The sequence below is a fragment of the Salvelinus fontinalis genome, chromosome 19 (genome assembly GCF_029448725.1).
Source record: "Salvelinus fontinalis isolate EN_2023a chromosome 19, ASM2944872v1, whole genome shotgun sequence".
NCBI lineage: Eukaryota > Metazoa > Chordata > Actinopteri > Salmoniformes > Salmonidae > Salvelinus > Salvelinus fontinalis.
In genome coordinates this window covers 49,285,639-49,300,078 of record NC_074683.1, presented here as the reverse complement: position 1 = coordinate 49,300,078, position 14,440 = coordinate 49,285,639, and the positions used below count along the sequence as shown (strand labels likewise).

The window sequence follows — 14,440 nt, the reverse complement described above, 5'->3', positions numbered from 1 at the left end:
ACTGCATCTCATTGGGCTCCCGAGTGGCGCAGCGGTCGAAGGCACTGCATCTCATTGGGCTCCCGAGTGGCGCAGCGGTCGAAGGCACTGCATCTCATTGGGCTCCCGAGTGGCGCAGCGGTCGAAGGCACTGCATCTCATTGGGCTCCCGAGTGGCGCAGCGGTCGAAGGCACTGCATCTCATTGGGCTCCCGAGTGGCGCAGCGGTCGAAGGCACTGCATCTCAGTGCTTGAGGCGTCACTACAGACACCCTGGTTTGAATCCAGGCTGTATCACAACCGGCCGTGATTAGGAGTCCCATAGGGCGGCGCACAATTGGCCCAGCATCGTCCGGGTTTGGCCGGGGTAGGCCGTCATTGTAAATAAGAAGTTGTTCTTAACGGACTTGTCTAGTTAAATAAAAAAGGTTAAAAAAATGTAATGTTGAGGTATATTTGCCATTGATAAAGCAACTTGTACTGTCCCAACGATCCTCTCTTTGTAGCTGTTTACAGTTTTACAGGTCAAACCACAACTGAGAGAACCAAACAACACATCTTGGTTGTATTCAATTCTGACACTACATTTTTTATTTGCATTGTTTTTTGGGGGGTTGCGCCGTAGTAGGATATTTCATGGTATGGCGTATGTTCCCCACAGACTTTAAAAAGGTATGATTTTGACCATATAGTTAATTGGGAGAGTTTTGAAATGCAAAATAGCCAAGATTGTACCCAAGCACTGAGGTTGAGAACAATTGGCATGTATCAACGGTTATCTCCTAGCAGTGTGTGTACAACGCTAGTAGGATTGTTTGATTAATCACACTTTCTATGCGTTACGAACATTGTAAATTCTGTTCGTTAAGTAGTATTTTAGAATAGTTTCTATGCAACATGAATAAATTAGGCAATAGTGTGCCACTGCAGCACGCAATTCAGGGCGTTCCAGCATGTGGACATTCCCATTGGTTACTGCATGAACGCCCCCCCTCAAGCTCCCCATTGGTTCCTGCATGAACGCCCCCCCCCTCAAGCTCCCCATTGGTTACTGCATGAACGCCTTCACCCTCTCGAGCGTCCCATTGGTTCCAGCATGAACTCCTTCACCCTCTCGAGCGTCCCATTGGTTCCTGCATGAACACCCCCCCCTTCAAGCTCCCCATTGGTTCCTGCATGAACGCCCCCCCTTCAAGCTTCCCATTGGTTCCTGCATGAACGCCCCCCCTCAAGCTCCCCATTGGTTCCTGCATGAACGCCCCCCCTCAAGCTCCCCATTGGTTCCTGCATGAACGCCCCCCCTCAAGCTCCCCATTGGTTCCTGCATGAACGCCCCCCCTTCAAGCTCCCCAGTGGTTCCTGCATGAACACCCCCCCCTTCAAGCTCCCCATTGGTTCCTGCATGAACGCCCCCCCTTCAAGCTTCCCATTGGTTCCTGCATGAACGCCCCCCCTCAAGCTCCCCATTGGTTCCTGCATGAACGCCCCCCCTCAAGCTCCCCATTGGTTACTGCATGAACGCCTTCACCCTCTCGAGCGTCCCATTGGTTCCTGCATGAACTCCTTCACCCTCTCGAGCGTCCCATTGGTTCCTGCATGAACGCCCCCCCTTCAAGCTCCCCAGTGGTTCCTGCATCAACAATATGTTTGGTTATGGAAAATATATTTCACCGCGGTTTAGATGGTATAATGATTCTCTACACTAGACTCTTATTTTGACACAAACTGACATTAGGTGTGATGTATTTTTGTTTTGTATTTTTTCTACTGTATTATTGACTGTATGTTTGTTTATGTGTAACTCTGTGTTGTTGTCTGTGTCGAACTGCTTTGCTTTATCTTGGCCAGGTCGCAGTTATAAATGAGAACTTGTTCTCAACTTGCCTACCTGGTTAAATAAAGGTGAAATAAAATATATATATATTGTTGACTCTACCTTCTTGCTGTTGTTTGTGCCATGTTATTGTCTTAGGTCTCTATTTATTATTTAACTCGGCAAGTCAGTTAAGAACAAATTCGTATTTAGAATGACGGCCTACCCTCGTAGTGTTGTCTCTCGTCGTGATGTGTGTTTTGTCCTATATTTTTAACCCCGTCCCGGCAGGAGGCATTTTGGTAGGCCGTCATTGTAAATAAAAACTGGTTTTAAACCGACTTGCCTAGTTAAATAAAGGTTAAATAAAAATTAGGCTAACTATTAAAATAGGCAACCAGGAAATGGTGGAGTTATTTCTGCAGTACAATTTTTAAAAAATGGACCAATAGAAGTTTAAAGAGGGGTTACTGCAGATACAGGAGTGCCCACATTAAGGAACGCACAGAATTGCCCCGGTTTCTGCTCCACTCTGTTGGGGACTTCCTTCACCATGGAGTGGAGTTTAGTCCGTTTGCTAATTCAGAGATGGGCTATAATCTAGCAAACTATGTCATATTTACATTTGATGTTGGAACACCCACTTTATTTAATCTTATCTAACGTTACGTGAATAAACGTACCACGTGTAAAACAGTTCACTATCTACCCCTGTGCTAGCTATGGTGGTTACTACTAGTGAGTTAGCTAGCTAGCTACCGTTAGCCAAATCAATCAATGGCAAAGTGACCATAGTAGCTAGCTAATTTCCAGATGTGTTGTTCTTTTAAAAACGTACCAAAATGATGCCACGTCTTGTCGATGTTGAATAAAGACAAATTCTAGTTACCAGTTTGCCTGCGCTCTACCTACACTATTGGACTGAACTGTGTTTGGCTGACAGACGAAGCAACTTCTTCTTCTATGATATAATGGCGGTCCGCTAACAAACGTTAAAGGTGCATGCCGCCACCTACCGTGTTGGAGTGTGTGGTCAATCACGGTTAACAAACATGTCTCTATCTTCCTACCTAACTCAGTACTTCTGAGAAAATAAAGAGCCCTAGTAACTTCTAATAGGCCCTTCCTCATCCCCCAAAATCCCTTCCAACCCTGTCCAACATCAATGACCCTACACTTCAATCTTTCCCTCTCTTCAACATCCTTACAACAATATAACAACACATGCCCCACCGTTTCATTGACCATACACTCCAGACACAAACCATTCACATGCTGCCAACCAGATGTAATGATGAGTTCAATATACAATGTCCTAAGCGCAATTGAATAAACACCACCTCTTCCTTCCTGATCTGACCTTGTGAATCTTGGTCCATCGACCTTTCTTTGGAGGACGTATAAATGCTGTCTCTTGTGTTCAGAGTCCCGTCTCTTCTGCCACATATCTATCAAAATGGCTCTGATCTTCAATTTGGCCTCACCTCTACCCAGTGGAACATTAATATCAATTATATCTTGTTTCAAAGCTCTTTTAGATAACTGGCCTACAATTTAATTCCCTTCCACACCAGAATGTACTGGGACCCAGCAGAATCTCACTAATACACCCAGCCTCTAAATTCTCCATAATAACATTAATACCCCCAATTTGACAAATAAAATGTGATTTTAATTAGTAGGTCCCTCCTATTAGATTTACCAGATGATAAACTATTCAATACAGACAGAGAATCTGAGCATACTATAATTCTAACAGGTTGTACGTCCTCCACCCACTGGAGGGCAACTATTATCGCCAACAGTTCAACTGAGTATACTGACAGTTCATCTGTTAGTCTTCTACATATCTGCACATCAAATTCAGGAACGTAAACGCCTGCTCCTGTGCTCCCACTATTTGGGTCCTTGGATCCATCTGTGAAAAGCGATCAAAAAAAAGTATAAAAAATTCGACCAATGTAATTGTCAACTAGTTTCCCTTTATCACTGACTTCTGACCAATCATTCCTTTTCTCTACCAAGGTTAGATCAACAACAGGATAAGGAGTAACCATGGAGGAGCATCCCCTATCACCACGGAAGGGCCAACATCCAACTCCCTCAAACCACTCTTAGCAGCAAGTTTCACAACTGTCAGACCAAAACCACTGCCTTGTCTACTAGTATACACCTTGCCTATTTTCCACGAAAGTACCTAATGTCACGATTTCAACGCGATACGATATCAAATGACCCTTTATAGGCCCGTTTAATCACCTCAAATCCTGTAAAAGATTGGTAATGTTGAGCTTCTAGTTCACGTAATTCGTGCTCGTGTTGTATTGATATCTGTCTCGTGTTGTATTGTATTGATATCTGTCTCGTGTTGTATTGATATCTGTCTCGTGTTGTATTGATATCTGTCTCGTGTTGTATTGTATTGATATCTGTCTCGTGTTGTATTGATATCTGTCTCGTGTTGTATTGATATCTGTCTCATGTTGTATTGTATTGATATCTGTCTCGTGTTGTATTGATATCTGTCTCGTGTTGTATTGTATTGATATCTGTCTCGTGTTGTATTGATATCTGTGTCATGTTGTATTGTATTGATATCTGTCTCGTGTTGTATTGTATTGATATCTGTCTCGTATTGTATTGATATCTGTCTCGTATTGTATTGATATCTGTCTCGTGTTGTATTGATATCTGTCTCGTGTTGTATTGATATCTGTCTCGTGTTGTATTGATATCTGTCTCGTGTTGTATTGATATCTGTCTCGTGTTGTATTGATATCTGTCTCATGTTGTATTGTATTGATATCTGTCTCGTGTTGTATTGATATCTGTCTCGTATTGTATTGATATCTGTCTCGTGTTGTATTGATATCTGTCTCGTGTTGTATTGATATCTGTCTCGTGTTGTATTGATATCTGTCTCGTGTTGTATTGATATCTGTCTCGTGTTGTATTGATATCTGTCTCGTGTTGTATTGATATCTGTCTCGTGTTGTATTGATATCTGTCTCGTGTTGTATTGTATTGATATCTGTCTCGTATTTTATTGATATCTGTCTCATGTTGTATTGTATTGCTATCTGTCTCGTGTTGTATTGTATTGATATCTGTCTCGTGTTGTATTGTATTGATATCTGTCTCGTGTTGTATTGATATCTGTCTCGTGTTGTATTGTATTGATATCTGTCTCGTGTTGTATTGTATTGATATCTGTCTCGTGTTGTATTGATATCTGTCTCGTGTTGTATTGTATTGATATCTGTCTCGTGTTGTATTGATATCTGTCTCGTGTTGTATTGATATCTGTCTCGTGTTGTATTGATATCTGTCTCGTGTTGTATTGATATCTGTCTCGTGTTGTATTGATATCTGTCTCGTGTTGTATTGATATCTGTCTCATGTTGTATTGATATCTGTCTCGTGTTGTATTGATATCTGTCTCGTGTTGTATTGATATCTGTCTCGTATTGTATTGATATCTGTCTCGTGTTGTATTGATATCTGTCTCGTGTTGTATTGATATCTGTCTCGTGTTGTATTGTATTGATATCTGTCTCGTGTTGTATTGATATCTGTCTCGTGTTGTATTGATATCTGTCTCATGTTGTATTGTATTGATATCTGTCTCGTGTTGTATTGATATCTGTCTCGTGTTGTATTGTATTGATATCTGTCTCCTGTTGTATTGATATCTGTCTCGTGTTGTATTGCTATCTGTCTCGTGTTGTATTGATATCTGTCTCGTGTTGTATTGATATCTGTCTCGTATTGTATTGATATCTGTCTCGTATTGTATTGTATTGATATCTGTCTCGTGTTGTATTGTATTGATATCTGTCTCGTGTTGTATTGATATCTGTCTCGTGTTGTATTGATATCTGTCTCGTGTTGTATTGTATTGATATCTGTCTCGTGTTGTATTGATATCTGTCTCGTGTTGTATTGATATCTGTCTCGTATTGTATTGATATCTGTCTCGTGTTGTATTGTATTGATATCTGTCTCGTGTTGTATTGTATTGATATCTGTCTCGTGTTGTATTGATATCTGTCTCGTGTTGTATTGATATCTGTCTCGTGTTGTATTGATATCTGTCTCGTGTTGTATTGATATCTGTCTCATGTTGTATTGATATCTGTCTCATGTTGTATTGTATTGATATCTGTCTCGTGTTGTATTGATATCTGTCTCGTGTTGTATTGATATCTGTCTCGTGTTGTATTGATATCTGTCTCATGTTGTATTGTATTGATATCTGTCTCATGTTGTATTGTATTGATATCTGTCTCGTGTTGTATTGATATCTGTCTCGTGTTGTATTGATATCTGTCTCGTGTTGTATTGATATCTGTCTCATGTTGTATTGTATTGATATCTGTCTCGTGTTGTATTGATATCTGTCTCGTGTTGTATTGTATTGATATCTGTCTCGTGTTGTATTGATATCTGTCTCGTGTTGTATTGCTATCTGTCTCGTGTTGTATTGATATCTGTCTCGTGTTGTATTGTATTGATATCTGTCTCGTGTTGTATTGATATCTGTCTCGTGTTGTATTGATATCTGTCTCGTGTTGTATTGATATCTGTCTCGTGTTGTATTGATATCTGTCTCGTGTTGTATTGATATCTGTCTCGTGTTGTATTGCTATCTGTCTCGTGTTGTATTGATATCTGTCTCGTGTTGTTTTGATATCTGTCTCGTGTTGTATTGTATTGATATCTGTCTCGTGTTGTATTGATATCTGTCTCATGTTGTATTGATATCTGTCTCGTGTTGTATTGATATCTGTCTCGTATTGTATTGATATCTGTCTCGTATGGTATTGTATTGATATCTGTCTCGTGTTGTATTGATATCTGTCTCATGTTGTATTGATATCTGTCTCATGTTGTATTGATATCTGTCTCGTGTTGCATTGTATTGATATCTGTCTCGTGTTGTATTGATATCTGTCTCATGTTGTATAGATATCTGTCTCGTGTTGTATTGATATCTGTCTCGTATTGTATTGATATCTGTCTCGTATTGTATTGTATTGATATCTGTCTCATGTTGTATTGATATCTGTCTCGTATTGTATTGATATCTGTCTCGTATTGTATTGTATTGATATCTGTCTCGTGTTGTATTGATATCTGTCTCATGTTGTATTGATATCTGTCTCGTGTTGTATTGTATTGATATCTGTCTCGTGTTGTATTGATATCTGTCTCATGTTGTATTGATATCTGTCTCGTGTTGTATTGATATCTGTCTCGTATTGTATTGATATCTGTCTCGTATTGTATTGTATTGATATCTGTCTCGTGTTGTATTGATATCTGTCTCGTATTGTATTGATATCTGTCTCATGTTGTATTGATATCTGTCTCGTGTTGTATTGACATCTGTCTCGTGTTGTATTGTATTGATATCTGTCTCGTGTCGTATTGCTATCTGTCTCGTGTTGTATTGATATCTGTCTCGTATTGTATTGATATCTGTCTCGTATTGTATTGATATCTGTCTCGTGTTGTATTGTATTGATATCTGTCTCGTGTTGTATTGATATCTGTCTCGTGTTGTATTGATATCTGTCTCGTGTTGTATTGTATTGATATCTGTCTCGTGTTGTATTGATATCTGTCTCGTGTTGTATTGCTATCTGTCTCATGTTGTATTGTATTGATATCTGTCTCGTGTTGTATTGATATCTGTCTCGTGTTGTATTGATATCTGTCTCGTGTTGTATTGTATTGATATCTGTCTCGTGTTGTATTGATATCTGTCTCGTATTGTATTGATATCTGTCTCGTGTTGTATTGATATCTGTCTCGTGTTGTATTGATATCTGTCTCGTGTTGTATTGTATTGATATCTGTCTCGTGTTGTATTGATATCTGTCTCGTGTTGTATTGATATCTGTCTCATGTTGTATTGTATTGATATCTGTCTCGTGTTGTATTGATATCTGTCTCGTGTTGTATTGTATTGATATCTGTCTCGTGTTGTATTGATATCTGTCTCGTGTTGTATTGCTATCTGTCTCGTGTTGTATTGATATCTGTCTCGTGTTGTATTGATATCTGTCTCGTATTGTATTGATATCTGTCTCGTATTGTATTGTATTGATATCTGTCTCGTGTTGTATTGTATTGATATCTGTCTCGTGTTGTATTGATATCTGTCTCGTGTTGTATTGATATCTGTCTCGTGTTGTATTGTATTGATATCTGTCTCGTGTTGTATTGATATCTGTCTCGTGTTGTATTGATATCTGTCTCGTGTTGTATTGATATCTGTCTCGTATTGTATTGATATCTGTCTCGTGTTGTATTGTATTGATATCTGTCTCGTGTTGTATTGTATTGATATCTGTCTCGTGTTGTATTGATATCTGTCTCGTGTTGTATTGATATCTGTCTCGTGTTGTATTGATATCTGTCTCGTGTTGTATTGATATCTGTCTCATGTTGTATTGATATCTGTCTCATGTTGTATTGTATTGATATCTGTCTCGTGTTGTATTGATATCTGTCTCGTGTTGTATTGATATCTGTCTCGTGTTGTATTGATATCTGTCTCATGTTGTATTGTATTGATATCTGTCTCATGTTGTATTGTATTGATATCTGTCTCGTGTTGTATTGATATCTGTCTCGTGTTGTATTGATATCTGTCTCGTGTTGTATTGATATCTGTCTCATGTTGTATTGTATTGATATCTGTCTCGTGTTGTATTGATATCTGTCTCGTGTTGTATTGTATTGATATCTGTCTCGTGTTGCATTGATATCTGTCTCGTGTTGTATTGCTATCTGTCTCGTGTTGTATTGATATCTGTCTCGTGTTGTATTGTATTGATATCTGTCTCGTGTTGTATTGATATCTGTCTCGTGTTGTATTGATATCTGTCTCGTGTTGTATTGATATCTGTCTCGTGTTGTATTGATATCTGTCTCGTGTTGTATTGCTATCTGTCTCGTGTTGTATTGATATCTGTCTCGTGTTGTTTTGATATCTGTCTCGTGTTGTATTGTATTGATATCTGTCTCGTGTTGTATTGATATCTGTCTCATGTTGTATTGATATCTGTCTCGTGTTGTATTGATATCTGTCTCGTATTGTATTGATATCTGTCTCGTATGGTATTGTATTGATATCTGTCTCGTGTTGTATTGATATCTGTCTCATGTTGTATTGATATCTGTCTCATGTTGTATTGATATCTGTCTCGTGTTGCATTGTATTGATATCTGTCTCGTGTTGTATTGATATCTGTCTCATGTTGTATAGATATCTGTCTCGTGTTGTATTGATATCTGTCTCGTATTGTATTGATATCTGTCTCGTATTGTATTGTATTGATATCTGTCTCATGTTGTATTGATATCTGTCTCGTATTGTATTGATATCTGTCTCGTATTGTATTGTATTGATATCTGTCTCGTGTTGTATTGATATCTGTCTCATGTTGTATTGATATCTGTCTCGTGTTGTATTGTATTGATATCTGTCTCGTGTTGTATTGATATCTGTCTCATGTTGTATTGATATCTGTCTCGTGTTGTATTGATATCTGTCTCGTATTGTATTGATATCTGTCTCGTATTGTATTGTATTGATATCTGTCTCGTGTTGTATTGATATCTGTCTCGTATTGTATTGATATCTGTCTCATGTTGTATTGATATCTGTCTCGTGTTGTATTGACATCTGTCTCGTGTTGTATTGTATTGATATCTGTCTCGTGTTGTATTGCTATCTGTCTCGTGTTGTATTGATATCTGTCTCGTATTGTATTGATATCTGTCTCGTATTGTATTGATATCTGTCTCGTGTTGTATTGTATTGATATCTGTCTCGTGTTGTATTGATATCTGTCTCGTGTTGTATTGATATCTGTCTCGTGTTGTATTGTATTGATATCTGTCTCGTGTTGTATTGATATCTGTCTCGTGTTGTATTGCTATCTGTCTCATGTTGTATTGTATTGATATCTGTCTCGTGTTGTATTGATATCTGTCTCGTGTTGTATTGATATCTGTCTCGTGTTGTATTGATATCTGTCTCCTGTTGTATTGATATCTGTCTCGTATTGTATTGTATTGATATCTGTCTCATGTTGTATTGTATTGATATCTGTCTCGTATTGTATTGTATTGATATCTGTCTCATGTTGTGTTGTATTGATATCTGTCTCGTATTGTATTGTATTGATATCTGTCTCCTGTTGTATTGATATCTGTCTCGTATTGTATTGTATTGATATCTGTCTCGTGTTGTATTGATATCTGTCTCGTATTGTATTGATATCTGTCTCATGTTGTATTGTATTGATATCTGTCTCGTGTTGTATTGATATCTGTCTCGTGTTGTATTGATATCTGTCTCGTGTTGTATTGATATCTGTCTCGTGTTGTATTGATATCTGTCTCGTGTTGTATTGATATCTGTCTCGTGTTGTATTGATATCTGTCTCGTGTTGTATTGATATCTGTCTCATGTTGTATTGATATCTGTCTCGTGTTGTATTGATATCTGTCTCGTGTTGTATTGATATCTGTCTCGTGTTGTATTGATATCTGTCTCGTGTTGTATTGATATCTGTCTCGTGTTGTATTGATATCTGTCTCGTGTTGTATTGATATCTGTCTCCTGTTGTATTGATATCTGTCTCGTGTTGTATTGATATCTGTCTCATGTTGTATTGATATCTGTCTCGTGTTGTATTGATATCTGTCTCCTGTTGTATTGTATTGATATCTGTCTCGTGTTGTATTGATATCTGTCTCATGTTGTATTGTATTGATATCTGTCTCATGTTGTATTGTATTGATATCTGTCTCATGTTGTATTGTATTGATATCTGTCTCATGTTGTATTGTATTGATATCTGTCTCGTGTTGTATTGATATCTGTCTCGTGTTGTATTGATATCTGTCTCCTGTTGTATTGTATTGATATCTGTCTCGTGTTGTATTGATATCTGTCTCATGTTGTATTGATATCTGTCTCGTGTTGTATTGATATCTGTCTCGTGTTGTATTGTATTGATATCTGTCTCGTGTTGTATTGATATCTGTCTCATGTTGTATTGATATCTGTCTCATGTTGTATTGCTATCTGTCTCGTGTTGTATTGCTATCTGTCTCGTGTTGTATTGATATCTGTCTCGTGTTGTATTGATATCTGTCTCGTGTTGTATTGATATCTGTCTCGTGTTGTATTGATATCTGTCTCGTGTTGTATTGATATCTGTCTCGTATTGTATTGATATCTGTCTCGTGTTGTATTGATATCTGTCTCGTATTGTATTGATATCTGTCTCGTGTTGTATTGATATCTGTCTCGTGTTGTATTGTATTGATATCTGTCTCGTGTTGTATTGATATCTGTCTCGTGTTGTTTTGATATCTGTCTCGTGTTGTATTGTATTGATATCTGTCTCGTGTTGTATTGATATCTGTCTCGTGTTGTATTGTATTGATATCTGTCTCGTGTTGTATTGATATCTGTCTCGTGTTGTATTGATATCTTTCTCGTGTTGTATTGATATCTGTCTCGTATTGTATTGATATCTGTCTCGTGTTGTATTGATATCTGTCTCGTGTTGTATTGATATCTGTCTCGTGTTGTTTTGATATCTGTCTCGTGTTGTATTGTATTGATATCTGTCTCGTGTTGTATTGATATCTGTCTCGTGTTGTATTGTATTGATATCTGTCTCGTGTTGTATTGATATCTGTCTCGTGTTGTATTGATATCTGTCTCGTGTTGTATTGATATCTGTCTCGTATTGTATTGATATCTGTCTCGTGTTGTATTGATATCTGTCTCCTGTTGTATTGATATCTGTCTCATGTTGTATTGTATTGATATCTGTCTCGTGTTGTATTGATATCTGTCTCCTGTTGTATTGTATTGATATCTGTCTCATGTTGTATTGTATTGATATCTGTCTCGTGTTGTATTGATATCTGTCTCCTGTTGTATTGATATCTGTCTCATGTTGTATTGTACTGATATCTGTCTCGTGTTGTATTGATATCTGTCTCGTGTTGTATTGATATCTGTCTCCTGTTGTATTGTATTGATATCTGTCTCGTATTGTATTGATATCTGTCTCCTGTTGTGTTGTATTGATATCGGTCTCATGTTGTATTGATATCTGTCTCGTGTTGTATTGATATCTGTCTCGTATTGTATTGATATCTGTCTCATGTTGTATTGTATTGATATCTGTCTCGTGTTGTATTGATATCTGTCTCGTGTTGTATTGATATCTGTCTCGTGTTGTATTGATATCTGTCTCATGTTGTATTGTATTGATATCTGTCTCGTGTTGTATTGATATCTGTCTCGTGTTGTATTGTATTGATATCTGTCTCGTGTTGTATTGATATCTGTCTCATGTTGTATTGTATTGATATCTGTCTCGTGTTGTATTGATATCTGTCTCGTGTTGTATTGATATCTATCTCGTGTTGTATTGATATCTGTCTCGTGTTGTATTGATATCTGTCTCGTGTTGTATTGTATTGATATCTGTCTCGTGTTGTATTGATATCTGTCTCGTGTTGTATTGATATCCGTCTCGTGTTGTATTGATATGTCTCGTGTTGTATTGATATCTCTCATGTTGTACAGCCTACATAGAGGAGCAGTCAGCATGTCAACTGCAACGAGTCCTGATGTACAATGCTGACTGCTCCTGTATGTATTCTGTTGTAAATATATTCTGTTAAAAGTTCACTAAAGTTTATTGTAGAGTACTGGCCGCCTACTCCTCTTCTTAGTTATCTATTGTGGTTTTAGGCTGGATATCTGTAATGCACCTTGTGACAACTGCTGATGTAAATAAAGGGCTTTATAAAAACACATTTGATTGATTATCAATCCCCCCCCCCAAAAAAAAATCCCATACACACAGTGTTTGTAGGCCTATGTAGCACGTGCACCAGTCTTGATTAATGTTGCAGCTTGGTGGGAAGCCCAGGAGCTTTTCTCTGTGCACCAGTCTTGATTAATGTTGCAGCTTGGTGGGAAGCCCAGGAGCTTTTCTCTATGCACCAGTCTTGATTAATGTTGCAGCTTGGTGGGAAGCCCAGGAGCTTTTCTCTGTGCATCATGGATCTGCTTCAACTCTCAGCACCTTTCACCATGTGTTTATTCAAGCGTCATCGTGAAACCAGAAATAGAGTAATGCGTCTGTAACAAGAACAGTGAGAGTTGTTTTTCTTGATGTGAATATCTAGCAACACTGATTGACAATAAATGTCACATGCTGTTGTGCAAATGGAATAGACAAAAGGTGGAAATTATAGGCAATTAGTAAGACACCCCCAAAAAAGGAGTGATTCTGCAGGTGGTGACCACACACCACTTCTCAGTTCCTATGCTTCCTGGCTGATGTTTTGGTCACTTTTGAATGCTGGCGGTGCTCTCACTCTAGTGGTAGCATGAGACGGAGTCTACAACCCACACAAGTAGCTCAGGTAGTGCAGTTCATCCAGGATGGCACATCAATGCAAGCTGTGGCAAAATGGTTTGCTGTGTCTGTCAGCGTAGTGTCCAGAGCATGGAGGAGCTACCAGGAGACAGGCCAGTACATCAGGAGACGTGGAGGAGGCCGTAGGAGGGCAACAACCCAGCAGCAGGACCGCTACCTCTGCCTTTGTGCAAGGAGGTGCACTGCCAGAGCCCTGCAAAATGACCTCCAGCAGGCCACAAATGTGCATGTGTCTGCTCAAACGGTCAGAAACAGACTCCATGAGGGTGGTATGAGGGCCCGACGTCCACAGGTGGGGGTTGTGCTTACAGCCCAACACCGTGCAGGACGTTTGGCATTTGCCAGAGAACACCAATATTGGCAAATTCGCCACTGGCGCCCTGTGCTCTTCACAGATGAAAGCAGGTTCACACTGAGCACATGAGCACATGTGACAGACGTGACAGAGTCTGGAGACTCCGTGGAGAACGCTCTGCTGCCTGCAACATCCTCTAGCATGACCGGTTTGGCGGTGGGTCAGTCATGGTGTGGGGTGGCATTTCTTTGTGGGGCCCACAGCCCTCCATGTGCTCGCCAGAGGTAGCCTGACTGCCATTAGGTACCGAGATGAGATCCTCAGACCCCTTGTGAGACCATATGCTGACACATGCACATTTGTGGCCTGCTGGAGGTCATTTTACAGGGCTCTGGCAGTGCTACTCCTTGCACAAAGGCGGAGGTAGCGGTCCTGCTGCTGGGTTGTTGCCCTCCTACGGCCTCCTCCACGTCTCCTGATGTACTGGCCTGTCTCCTGGTAGCGCCTCCATGCTCTGGACACTACGCTGACAGACACAGCAAACCTTCTTGCCACAGCTCGCATTGATGTGCCATCCTGGATGAACTGCACTACCTGAGCCACTTGTGTGGGTTGTAGACTCCGTCTCATGCTACCACTAGAGTGAGAGCACCGCCAACATTCAAAAGTGACCAAAACATCAGCCAGGAAGCATAGGAACTGAGAAGTGGTCTGTGGTCACCACCTGCAGAACCATTCCTTTTTTGGGGGTGTCTTACTAATTGCCTATAATTTCCTTCTTTTGTCTATTCCATTTGCACAACAGCATGTGAAATTTATTGTCAATCAGTGTTGCTTCCTAAGTGGACAGTTTGATTTGAC

At 39.4% G+C, this 14,440-nt stretch overlaps 1 protein-coding gene across 1 annotated transcript in view; it reads right to left on the bottom strand.

The window, feature by feature from the left end:
- The window catches only part of ankzf1 (ankyrin repeat and zinc finger peptidyl tRNA hydrolase 1), a 70,258-nt gene extending 67,512 nt beyond the window's left edge, over window positions 1-2,746 (bottom strand). The window contains exon 1 of the mRNA XM_055871882.1: window positions 2,631-2,746. The gene's annotated coding sequence lies outside the window, so the exon portion shown is untranslated. The remainder of the gene's footprint in view (window positions 1-2,630) is intronic.
- Between the last annotated feature and the right edge of the window lie 11,694 nt (window positions 2,747-14,440).